This window comes from Lathyrus oleraceus, chromosome 1 (assembly GCF_024323335.1).
Source record: "Lathyrus oleraceus cultivar Zhongwan6 chromosome 1, CAAS_Psat_ZW6_1.0, whole genome shotgun sequence".
NCBI classification, from domain to species: Eukaryota; Viridiplantae; Streptophyta; class Magnoliopsida; order Fabales; family Fabaceae; genus Lathyrus; species Lathyrus oleraceus.
In genome coordinates this window covers 134651019-134663364 of record NC_066579.1, presented here as the reverse complement: position 1 = coordinate 134663364, position 12346 = coordinate 134651019, and positions in this window count along the sequence as shown.

Genomic DNA, 12346 nt, shown 5'->3' with positions numbered 1-12346 from the left:
CCTATTTGGGCCACTATCCAACCAAAAAAATTGCTTCTAGCGTGTTATCATTTAATCAAAATCCAACTATGACCAGAAATTTAAAATGAGGCATGTCAATGCAATTTCAACTTTTAAAAACAACACACTTTCAACTTAGGTACAAAGAAACCAAATATAGTGATTTAATTTAAAAACAACACACTTTCAACTTAGGTACAAAGAAACCAAATATAGTGATTTAATTTAAAAAACAACCCAATTCTAACTTAGGTACAAAGAAAACAAATATAGTGATTTAATTTAAAAATAACACAATTCTAAATATGGTGCTTTAATTTAAAAACAACACAATTCTAACTTCAACACATAAATCTAAATATAATGCTTTAATTTAAAAACAACACAATTCTAACTCAAAAAATGCAAATTTAATTTAGTAACCTATGAAAGACTTAGAACTTGGCATAAATATTTGGGGTGTGTAAATGGACTAATAAATAGTGATCATAGAAATAATAACATGGCTCTTAATACTTACTAATAAGAAAATAGGTTTTGGATTAGTCATGTAAGAAGATTCAAACCATATTTTAGATTATGAACACACTTATGCAAATGGGCCTTTGAAACAAAGAGATCTCATGGGTAAACCATAAATGGCCGGACAAAATTTGGGTATGACAGCTGCCCCTATTTAATTACCTCAAACCGGTAAGTGATAATGACAGTAGTCTTTACGCATTCACGGTGGGAGATAATTAAATACAAGAAGACCCAGATTTTGTCCTAGGAAATGAAAGGAAGAAAATGCAGGAAGAAAATATGGTGAGAAATGGAAAAAGACATTATCCCACAGTAAAATGGAACAGTCAAGACTTTCTAGGAGTCATCAGAACAGTATCTTGGACATCATAGTCGAGATATGTTAGCAATGGAATGACATCCCTAGCTAAATCTCAAGATTTTTCAGGATGCTATAGCAGTATAAAGAAAATCTGGCATGAGACTCTTCATATCGATGAAGCAGCATCTCAACAGTAAAAGTGAGATTCTCTGTATCGAGTCGAAGCGGCATCTTATATGATAGAATTAAGATATTCCGAACAAGGGAATGATACCTTAATTGAATCTAAGACTCTCCGGGGATACTTAGAGCAGTATCTCAAAAAAATGAAATGAGACTCTTCATATTGATGAAGCAGTATCTCGAACAGTAAAGATGAGATTATTTGTATCGGGTCAAAACAACACTTATATGATAGAATTAAGATATTCCGAACAAGGGAATGATACCTTAATTGAATCTAAGACTCTCCGATGGATATTAGAGCAGTATCTCTAAAAAAATCTGAAATGAGACTCTTCATATTGATGAAGCAACATCTCAAACAGTAAAAATGAGATTCTCTGTATCAAGTCGAAACATCATCTTATATGATAGAATTAAAATATTCCAGCAAGGGAAAAATACTTTAATTGAATCTAAGACTCTCCGAGGATACTAGAGCAGTATCTCTAAAAAAAATCTGAAATGAGACTCTTCATATTGATGAAGCGGCATCTCAAACAGTAAAAAGTGAGATTCTTTGTATCGAGTCGAAACAACATCTTATATGATAGAATTAAAATATTCCAACAAGGGAAAATACCTTAATTGAATCTAAGACTCTCCGAGGATATTAGAGCAGTATCTCAAAAAGAAATGTGAAATGAGACTCTTCATATTGATGAAGCAGCGTCTCAAACAGTAAAAAGTGAGATTCTCTGTATCGAGTCGAAACACCATCTTATATGATATAATTAAGATATTCCGGCAAGGGAAAATGAATGTGGAACACTGCAGAACTGAGAATCAGATTGCAGACATCATGATGAAGGGAGTGCAGGTCGAAGTGTTCAGAAGACTAAGAGCTATGATGAATGTAGTTAGCTTAGACACAATGAATTAGGTGGTGTGTTGAATTGTAATTCCTTGTGCCGAAGCAGGTTGCTTGATAGAACAAGGAAGTGTCGAATCACCTAGTATGTTGAGTTGTGTTAGTGTGTCGAAGTGTCTAAGCAAGTTGCTTCACACAGAATTTCGACTTATGCATATTTTAGTATTGTTAGCTATTTTGGACTTTTATAGTTTTGGGCTTTGGTTTGAGGTCCAAGTTAACCTAAATCTATAAATAGAGGGAGTAACCCTTATTTTTGTATTGAAGTGAATAGAGTATTTATAGCATTGTAATTCACAATATTTGCAGTTGCAAAGTGAATAAGAAGTTTTCCACAGTTTGTGGGCAGAGAAACTCTGCAAAATTTTAATTTTTCTTCTCCTCCATCGTTCTTTATTTTCCTTCTTTCTCCATTGTTCTTTTCTTTTATTGTCATTGTGTGTGTAATAACAATCTTATTCATCAAGACTGATTGAAATTCTCCATAGATTAAAAGTATACTATTTTTCTATTAAATTGTATGGTTAAAAGTATTTTTTTGAATGATTTTTGTTGACCTTCACTTTGTCTATGCCATTGGCATTTGTATCATTTGGATATGAGTTGAATGAATATTTTCTAAGCTCATTAATCATTTAAATTGTCTACGATTTAAATATTTTACTATAACTAATTCTAAATTTCCAGTGTTAATAAAGGAAAATAATTTGACTATATTGAGTCTGCATGCAGTGTCAATATTTGTTGGTATGCTTTTTATTATATATTAAGGGCCCGTTTGTTATAAATTTTAAAACATTTATATTTTCTAAAAAAATATTATTTTTTTTAAATAGTAGAATTTATTTTTAATTTCATTTTTATAAATTAAAAAATAATAATTTTAACACTCAGTAACATAATATATATTATTAAAATTCAAAATATAGTTAAAATTACATTAAATTTAAAAAATATATATCTCATAAATAATTTTTATAAAATAATTAAAAATGCCTTCAAATTTTATTTTATTTTTAAAAAGTTATAATAAAAGTATGAAATATTTAAAATAATATTTTACAAAAAAGTTATATTTAAATTAAATTATATTTTATTTTATTTTTAAAAATTGTATATTATTTTCTGACAAAAATATATCATCCAATACAAATAAAATTTTTCCAAAATAAAAACAGAAACAAACGAACCCTGTAAAATAGTTTTGTGCTAATATTTTTATGAATTGCAACCGATAAGAAAATAATTGGACCTATTAATGCTACAGCCCAAGCCCAATAATTCTCATTCATATGACGAATGCCATGACATCCAACTAGAAAATATAAAAACCATAGAAAATGTCTTTCACAAACACAAGGAATGTATGGTCAATAATCTGCTTAAGTTTGATTTTTATGCTTCTTAGAGAGCACCTACAAATACAATGGTGCAATTTAACTTAAATATTTTAAGTAAGGTCTATACTAGCCTATTATTTTGAATTAACTCATTCATTTCTTTTAATAGTACTTTTTTAAGAATTTGTATTGGATCACACAATTTTATTTGATTATAAATATTTTTTAAAATATACTCTACTTAATTTATTTGAAGTTGTAGACAACCTCTATTATTATGGGGGACTTCCTCTTCTTTGTAGTACGGTTGCAAAATTTCGATACGATAAGGTTTCTGTATGTTTCACTTGTTGAGAGATGTTATTTTATCCACATTATCATAAGAATGATCAAAATCATATAGATTAATTGTCAACTACAAAGCTCAATGGTGAATCTGGTAGACATAGGTCATCCAATAACATAAAGAGAATTCCATATGAGTTGAGACAACAGACAACCCTTCCTAAGAAGAGTAACTGAGACCCCAAGGGAAGAACAAGATGTAGCACCACTAGACGAGAAATGCATTTCCTATCACACGAAGATCTACGAACACACCACAAATATTCTGCCCCCCTAAATTCAGGATTTATAAACATGTTTCATAAATTTTTATCATTGAAAAGGTCTCCTCCTTCGAGATCCTTTCGGAACCACTAATGTCATAGTGGAATGCACGGAGGCTCAGATTCTCCTCCACAATGACCTAAGAGTCATTCATTTGACTATTGCTCCCCCTCATGTCACGATCATCTCTCCACCGTCTTAGAAAGATATTAGGTCAAAAAAGATACTTTTCTCTACATGGATCAATTGTTATCCTCTAATTTATCAACTACTTGTGTTAATCATGAAGGATGAGGAAATAATGTGATTCAAGGGTCATAAACTTGAATTCATCAACAACTTGTTTTAATTATGAAAATCTTTCATGGCTACTTCACCCATTCTAAGAGGAACCTAAAATCGGTGAAAAGCTTGACACATAATGAAGGATAAAGAAGAACTATTGAGAAGTTACGTTGCGAGGTTTAATAAAGAATGTACACTAGTAAATGATACAAATGAATTTTTTAACGATAAATATTTAGAATGATAAACATATTTTTTATAAATTAAAACTAAAAATTAAAATTGTAAGACAAAATTTATTTATTTATTAATAATAGTTTAAATTATTGTGTGAATATGAATAAATATTTAGTTTCCCTATAAACTGCATTTAAATATATATTAATGATTCAAAAAGAAATGTAAAAGTTTAAACTCTTACGGTTTTACATTCATAAACAAAACATTAAATAAACCTGATAACACTTAAAACCGTCACAATTATGTTGTTTGTCTACTTCGAAAATATTTTGTAAGAAGTAAAAGCGGCTGTAAAATAAGCCTGTGACACATTTTGCTTAACAAACTGTCACAATTCAAATTTAACGTCTACTCAAATCATCTAAAATATAATTATTTAGATAAATCCTTTGAAATGTTGAATCATTATTGAGTAAAAAATGTCTGACATGAATAGATCTTGAGTTTTTAGAATAGGATGTAAAAACTAAAGTTATGAAATTGTGATATTCAAATTATGAAAGTAAAAATATTTGTAAAATTAAAAGTAAATAGATAAAATTTCGAAAGAAAAAATTAAATACAGTCATAATTTTATAAATAGAAAATTTTCCAAAAGTATAAAAAAAAATAGTAAACAAAATTTATGTGTTATGTGACTTTTCAAAACAAGAAAAAATATATTTTTATTTTAATATTATAATTGTACTCTATTGTTAATATATTTTTTATTATATTTCTTTAATTTATATAAAAGTGTCAAATATGCACTTTGGATACTCTTCATCGTTTTTATTTCATTTCTCCCGTATCTTTCTTTTGATCTCGCACTCTTCTTTATAAAATCATTTTGTTTTGACAAAGAAAAGTGAGATTAAAAAAATGAGAGTTTAGAGAAAAATGAAAAGAAAAAAAATTCAAATCTGTCACATGTGATATCTATTTTAGGAGGGATAGTAGTGCTTTATAGCATGTTTGATTATCCTTTTTTTTTATCAATTTCAAATTTTAATGTAATTTTAAAAAGTTATATTTTCTTTGTATTTCTCATAATATATATATAAATTATTGTTACTTATAAATGAAGTGTGTTATTTTATCAAAGAAACTATATTTTGTAGGTTGACTCTAAACGCACATAAATATGTTATTCAAGTGGAAACAAACACTTCCTCCTAATTGAAGTGTTGTTGCTTGCTGAACACACAATACTACAATAATATTCTTTGCCAAAAACTTATGTTTTTCAACTCAGACGCTGGTGGACCCATGCTTGTTCTTAGGTGGTATCATATATATCTATTAAAAATTAAGATTCAAAAATATTAAAAGTATACATGCAAAAATAAAAAATTATATTTTGAGTGATCTAAGTTCTGGTTAGAGGTTTGGACCCTCTAAAATAGTAGGTTTCTCTTGACAGATACTTTAAGATAGAATTATGTCCTGACAAAATCTTTTAAGATGTAGAATTTTAGATGACCTTGATGGACGGGGTGCGCTATGTTTGGATCAAGTTGAGTCAATTGATATGGTTTGTTCTTCGTGATTTTACATAGGCTATTTTATATAAAGTTTTAGGTAAATGTATATATTGACAACTATTATTCTCCTGTTGGTTTTAGACTTTTTTTTAGTTTTTAGGGCTTTAGTAGGTATAATAGTGAGGTTTTATGTTTGATTTTGATTTGACATATCGATTTGGACTATCTCGAAAACACCTAATAATTTTATTTTATTTTATAAAAAACTCTTTGGTGAATTAAGAAATCAACTCGATTATTTATCTTTTTTTATAGGCAATGGAATTACAAAATATGAGTAGATGGGGTACTCAAAACCCTTATATTAGACAAAGTTGAGAATGTTACATCAACTTTAAACAGTTAATAGGAGAGGAGTACCAATCGAAAAAAAACATAAGAGAAAGATGAGCTAGATTCTAAACACAACCATCTCCAAGATAGGAATTTAATAGAAATGATTGTATCCTCTACATTAAAAGTCAAAGTTCTAAAAATGAGATTGTTTCTACTACTATACAATAACCACATTGTTGTTGACCAAATGATGTTTCCAGACGCATTACCAACCTCCTTCCTCATCGGTCTTGCAAAACTCATAAAGGAAGCTATGCAATTGGAAGAGCTCACCAACTCCATACCCAACCACCTTTCTACTCCCTTCCACACATTTACTGCGAAAACGCACTCCAGAAAAAGATGAAGAGAGGATTCTACAAAACAATTACACAAAACGCAAAACGAAACGGTACTTCCGAAACTAATTCCTCTCTTTAACAATTGGTCCTTCGTTGCTAATCAGTCCAAGAAAATCCTCCACATGAATATGGAAACTTGGATCTCCGCATTTCCTTCAAAGCTACAACAACATCGACTTTGATAACGCAAGGGTGATTGACCTAAAATAGTAAATCGTAACAAGTGCTAACAGAAAAACTAATAGAAGCATGAGAAGTCCATTCAAAATCATCCAGTCAAGCAGCTTCAGGCGCCTTTTCAACCAACAAATTCTGAAGCTCCTCCAACACTCTAAACAACTCCGAATCACGAAGTTCTTCATGTTAAGAAATGTGGTTGACTTTAATTCAATTTTATAAAACTGACTAATAGGATGAGTGTCTCCACTTATAAAAATATATTCAGATTATATATTACCCGATGTAACTTAAACTTGTGAGCCTTATAAATGAATCTTTAGTGAATTAAATTGACAACATTATCTAATCAAATGCGTGTACAGTCTCACAAATGTATTTAATGAATTAAATTGACAACATTATGTAATCAAATACGTGTACAGTCTCACATATGTATAAGCAAACACCATATTTAAAGTGTTAATTAGGTCAGCAAATTAGGCGTACTTGGACAAATATGTGTATACTCTCACATTTGTATAAGCAAACATCACATTTATGACAAGAGTGGGCCTTTGCAATTCAACAAATGTGAATCGCAAAATGAAAGTTGAGGTGGATTTGGCTTCTATATCGAATTGCTATAACCAATAATTCACCAATCCTTCATTAGTTTTTGTGTTTTGCTAACGTGTTTATCCTTAGGACAATTTTTTGGGGGGACAAAATGTTTCCTTAGGACAGCATATTTTTTTGGACAAAATGTTTCTTTAGGACACTTATGATAGAATTAATATATACTAGTATAAAACTTGTGTGGTAGAAACTAGTTTTTAAATTTTTATATTTAAACTCTTATTGTACTATGCTATATACTATATTTATAAGCAAAAATATCTAACGAAATACAAAATTAATTCTCAAATACACTGAGTTAAAATTCGGGTGATCAAATAAGATACATTATATTTAATAAATATACTAAATTAAATATCATGATCTCAAGAGAGCTACAAAGCGTTCAACAACTACACTGAATTAATTCTCGTGATCAAATTGTTGAGGCAAAGAATTACAATTAACACTAATGAATAATGCAGAAAAAGAAAGAGAGAATAGGTATAATGATGGTATTTTATTTTATTAAATCCAAAGGAGTAACAATTACACAACCCTGCTAACCAACTAAGCTAAACAACAAAATTTGAGACTTGTAATTGATTCCCACAGTACTTCAATTGCATATTTTTAGAATAAATCATCTAATTAAGTCTTTCAAGTTTTTCATATTCATGTGTTTCTTCAACCTCTTAAATACTTCAATTGTTACTCTTTTGGTTAGTAAAACAGTCACTTGATCTTCACTTTTTTAATATTCCAACATCAATTTTCCTTTATTCACAAGTTCTCTAAAGTAGTGAAACCTCATTTTTATAAGCTTACTTCTCCCATGTGCAATGGGATTCTTGGGAAGGTTTATAGCGAAAACATTGTTTATCATCAATGTCGCAGCTTCAATCTCTTCATTACACAATTCCTATATCAGATTCATCAACCACACAACCTGACACGCTCACAAAGACGCTGCAATGTACTCAGCCTTGCAAGAAGAGTATCATAATCGGTTCCTTTTTTAGAACACCAAGAGATTGATCTTTATCCATACATAAAGATGTATTCAGTAGTGGATTTTTTATCGTCTTTATCACTACACCAGTTTGAGTTGCTATAGTTGAGCAATTTGTAGCTTCTAACTTTATTAGTTGCGGGAAACAAAATTTCGTGGCCAATCGAACCTTTGAAATATCTAAGAATCCTTTTAACTGTTTCCAAGTGTGATGCCTTTGGCTTCACCATAAATTTGCTCACTATACCCATTCTATATGCCAAGTTCGGTCTCGTATTGCACAAATACCGTAATGATCCAATCAACCTCCAGTACAATGTTGGATTAACTTCTTGCTCATCTTCATTCTTTGACAGTTGCAGCCTTGGTTATGTAGGTATAATGGTCATATTACATTGCTCTATTTCTAACTTCTTCAATATCTCAAGTGCATACCTCTTTTGATGCATGAGCATACCCTTTCTAGACTTGTGAAATTTAATGTGAAGGAAATGTGTCATTAGACCAAGGTCAGTCGTCTCAAACTCCTTCATTAGATCAGTTTTGGATCCGATAATGTAGCATTCATCATTGTTTGTAATTAGTAAGTCATCAACATTAAGACATATGATTATCACACTTTTACTTGTATCTTTCTTCAGATACACTCCATGTTGAGATACACATCCATTGAATCATATATTCTTTAAAATCCCATCAATTATCTTGTTACACACCCTAGGTACTTGCTTCAGCCCATGCAATGCCTTTTCCAACGTATAGAACTTGGACTCCTGATTTTTCAAAATAAAACAAGATGGTTAGGCCACATACACTTCCTCTTTCGATGAAACATTCAAAAGCTCATATTTGACCTCCATTTGGGAGATAGATCAATTGTTGTTATTTGCAATTCTAATAACTAGCATAATAGTTTCAATTCTAGCTACTGGTGTAAACACTTCCCCAAAATTTATGCCTTCTCTTTGTAGAAACCATTTTTCCATTAATATGTCCTTGTTCTTTATCACTTCACCTTTGGGATTTTCCTTCACTTTGAACACCCATTTCACACCAATTGACTTCTTTCCTTGAGGTAGACCAACTAGTTCCCATGTTTTATTTTTTTTATTGTCTCCAGCTCCTCTGTTATTGCACATATACATTTTGGATCACTCAAGGCCTCATATGGTTTTACTGGTTTAAATTCAACCATGAGTGAAAAATGAACAAGGTCATCGTCATTATTTACTTTAATATCCGAGAACAACTCACAATCTTGTAATCTAGCAGGCATGCCTTTTTTCCTAGTTTGTCTCCTCACATTTCCTTCCACTTGGACTGCTTTGGCTATTGTTTCAAGCACACCAAACACTGAAGGATTTGTATCAAGTTTGTGGTCATCGATTACCTCAGGCTTATATTTGATTACTACCTGCTTCCAGTCCTTCATTTCGTTAAAAATCACATCCCTAATGATTATTTTCCTTTTATTTGCAGCATCATAGAGCTTGTACCCACATGTTAAGTGATATTCTACAAGTATAACTTGATCTCCCTTATCATCTAGCTTTCTTCTTAGTTGATCTGGAACATGTTTATATGCCAATGAACCAAACACCCTCAAAGTGACTCATAATTGGTTTCAACTTCTTTATTGGGCACTTATTCAATAAATATGTGGTTGTGGAGACCGCTTCTCCCTACAATTATTTTGGCAAGTGCTCCCTCTTCAACATGGCCCTTATCATGTTCATGATTGATATATTCTTTCTCTCGACGACTCCATTTTGCTAAGGCGTGTAAGGTGGAATTACTTCATGAACGATACATTTTTATCACAAAATTTACTAAAATCATTTGAGACATACTGACATCCACCATATGTTTTGAGTGTTTTGATTTCGTGACCACCTTGTCATTCAACCATGGGCATTAACTTCTTGAACACTTCAAATAACTCATATTTTCTCTTAATTAGTTATGTCCATGATTTCTAATATAATCATCAATGAATGTTACAAAATATTTATTACCTCCAATTGAGTCCACTTGCATAGGTCCACAAACATCTAAATACACCACCTCAAGATGACACTTGGTTCTACATCATGCATCTTTGTTGAGACTTCCTCTATGTTGCTTGGCATGCACACAGTCTTCAAATACTTCAGTTGGCATATTGATTAATGGAAACCCTATAACCATGTTATTTTTCTACATAGCATTGAGATCTCTGAAGTTCAAATGCAAAGGCCTATAGTGCCAAACTCACTCCTCCCTACTAGCAGATATTGCAAAACACCTATGCTCAATCACTTTAAATTCAACCTTGAATTTTCTTTTATGAGCCATAGGAACCATTATAATCAAATTTCCATTTGGATCCAAAACTTCCAGCATTTTGTTTTCAATGTGACTCTTGTAATTCTTTTCAAGCAACTGACCAATTCTTAAAAGATTACACTTGATTCTAGGAATGTACAACACATATTTAATCAAATAATTCTCATTGTTCTTTCTCTTTATTGATACATCAACAATCCCCTCTTCTACTAGCGTGCTTTCATCCATAAATTTCACCTTATTCTTCATTGCTTGATTAATTTTTACAAACCAATCCTTTCTTCCAATCATGTGGTTTGAGAACCCGGAGTCAGGGTACCATTGACTATTACATTCTCCATCTTCTCTAGTGGTCACCATCACAGTTTTTTACTGGTGGTAATCGATTACTACGAGTTGGTAATTGATTACAACAACCATGTGCTACTTCTGGTAATCAATTACATCCCTATGGTAATCGATTACTGTTGCATTCTTTGTTGCATTCTTTATTGCATTCTTCTTTAATAATCCCCATAATTAGTGTGTTCTCATCATCCTCTTCTCGACTGTCAATTTTTCTTCAGCTTATTGTGAAATTTTCTTTTTGGCATAACATTCACTAGCAAAATTTCCAAATTTCTGACAATTGTAGCATTGTACATTGCCATTATCAACTTTCTTCCTTCCACCACTTCCTCTATTATTTCCACATGTGTGATTGCTTGATCCACCACTTCTAGTGTTACTTCTTTCACCCTTTTATAATGTTGAATTATTGAAATTTTGAGAGTCCATTCCACCATTGTTCTGATAGTTTCCTCTACCTCTATTCATGAACCACTTTGCCTTCATCTTCTCGCCTCTTCCACTGGAATGGGCCTCCAAGGAAATCTCATCCTTTACTTTATCAATATTCCTCTCCTTCATTATTCTCTCATGAGTCTTAAGAGAACTTTGCAGTTCTTCTTTTCTCATTGTTGCAAGATTTTTGGACTCTTCGAGCACTACCACCATAATATCGAATATTGATATTAAAGATCTCAAGATTTTACAAATCAAATACCTCTCGTTGATTGTGTCTCCACATGCATTCACTTGGTTCACCAATCTTGTGATTATTGTTGTAAATTCACTAACAGTCTCATTCACTTCCATCTGAATCAATTCCAGTTGACTCTTTCTTGTGAGTTTGTAACCTCGCCACCTTTTCTTTATCATCTCCTGAATAACTTTTCTCCATAAATTTCCAAGCTTCCTTTGAGGTTGTGCAATCACAAACCTTCTCAAAAATATAAGCATCAACACACTTATGAATCAAATACATAACATTGAAATCTTTTGTCTTTTCTTCCTTATGCACGGCCCTTTATGTAGTAGTTGCACCTTTTACAAGTGGATTAACACCAAGAACATTTTGATAAGCAAACAAAACTTGCATCTATTTTAACCATTTATCATAATTTTTCACATCGAGTATTGGGATATTTGTAAGGATTCTTTCATTGGAGATGGAGAGTTTTTTTTTGCACACTTAGTGTTTGATGAAAAGTTTCACTCTAGTTTTATCAAACCAGGCTCTTGATGCCAAATTTTGGGGGCAAAGAATCACAATTAACACTAATGAACAATGTGGAGAGAGTAATCTAGAATAGGGTAGAAT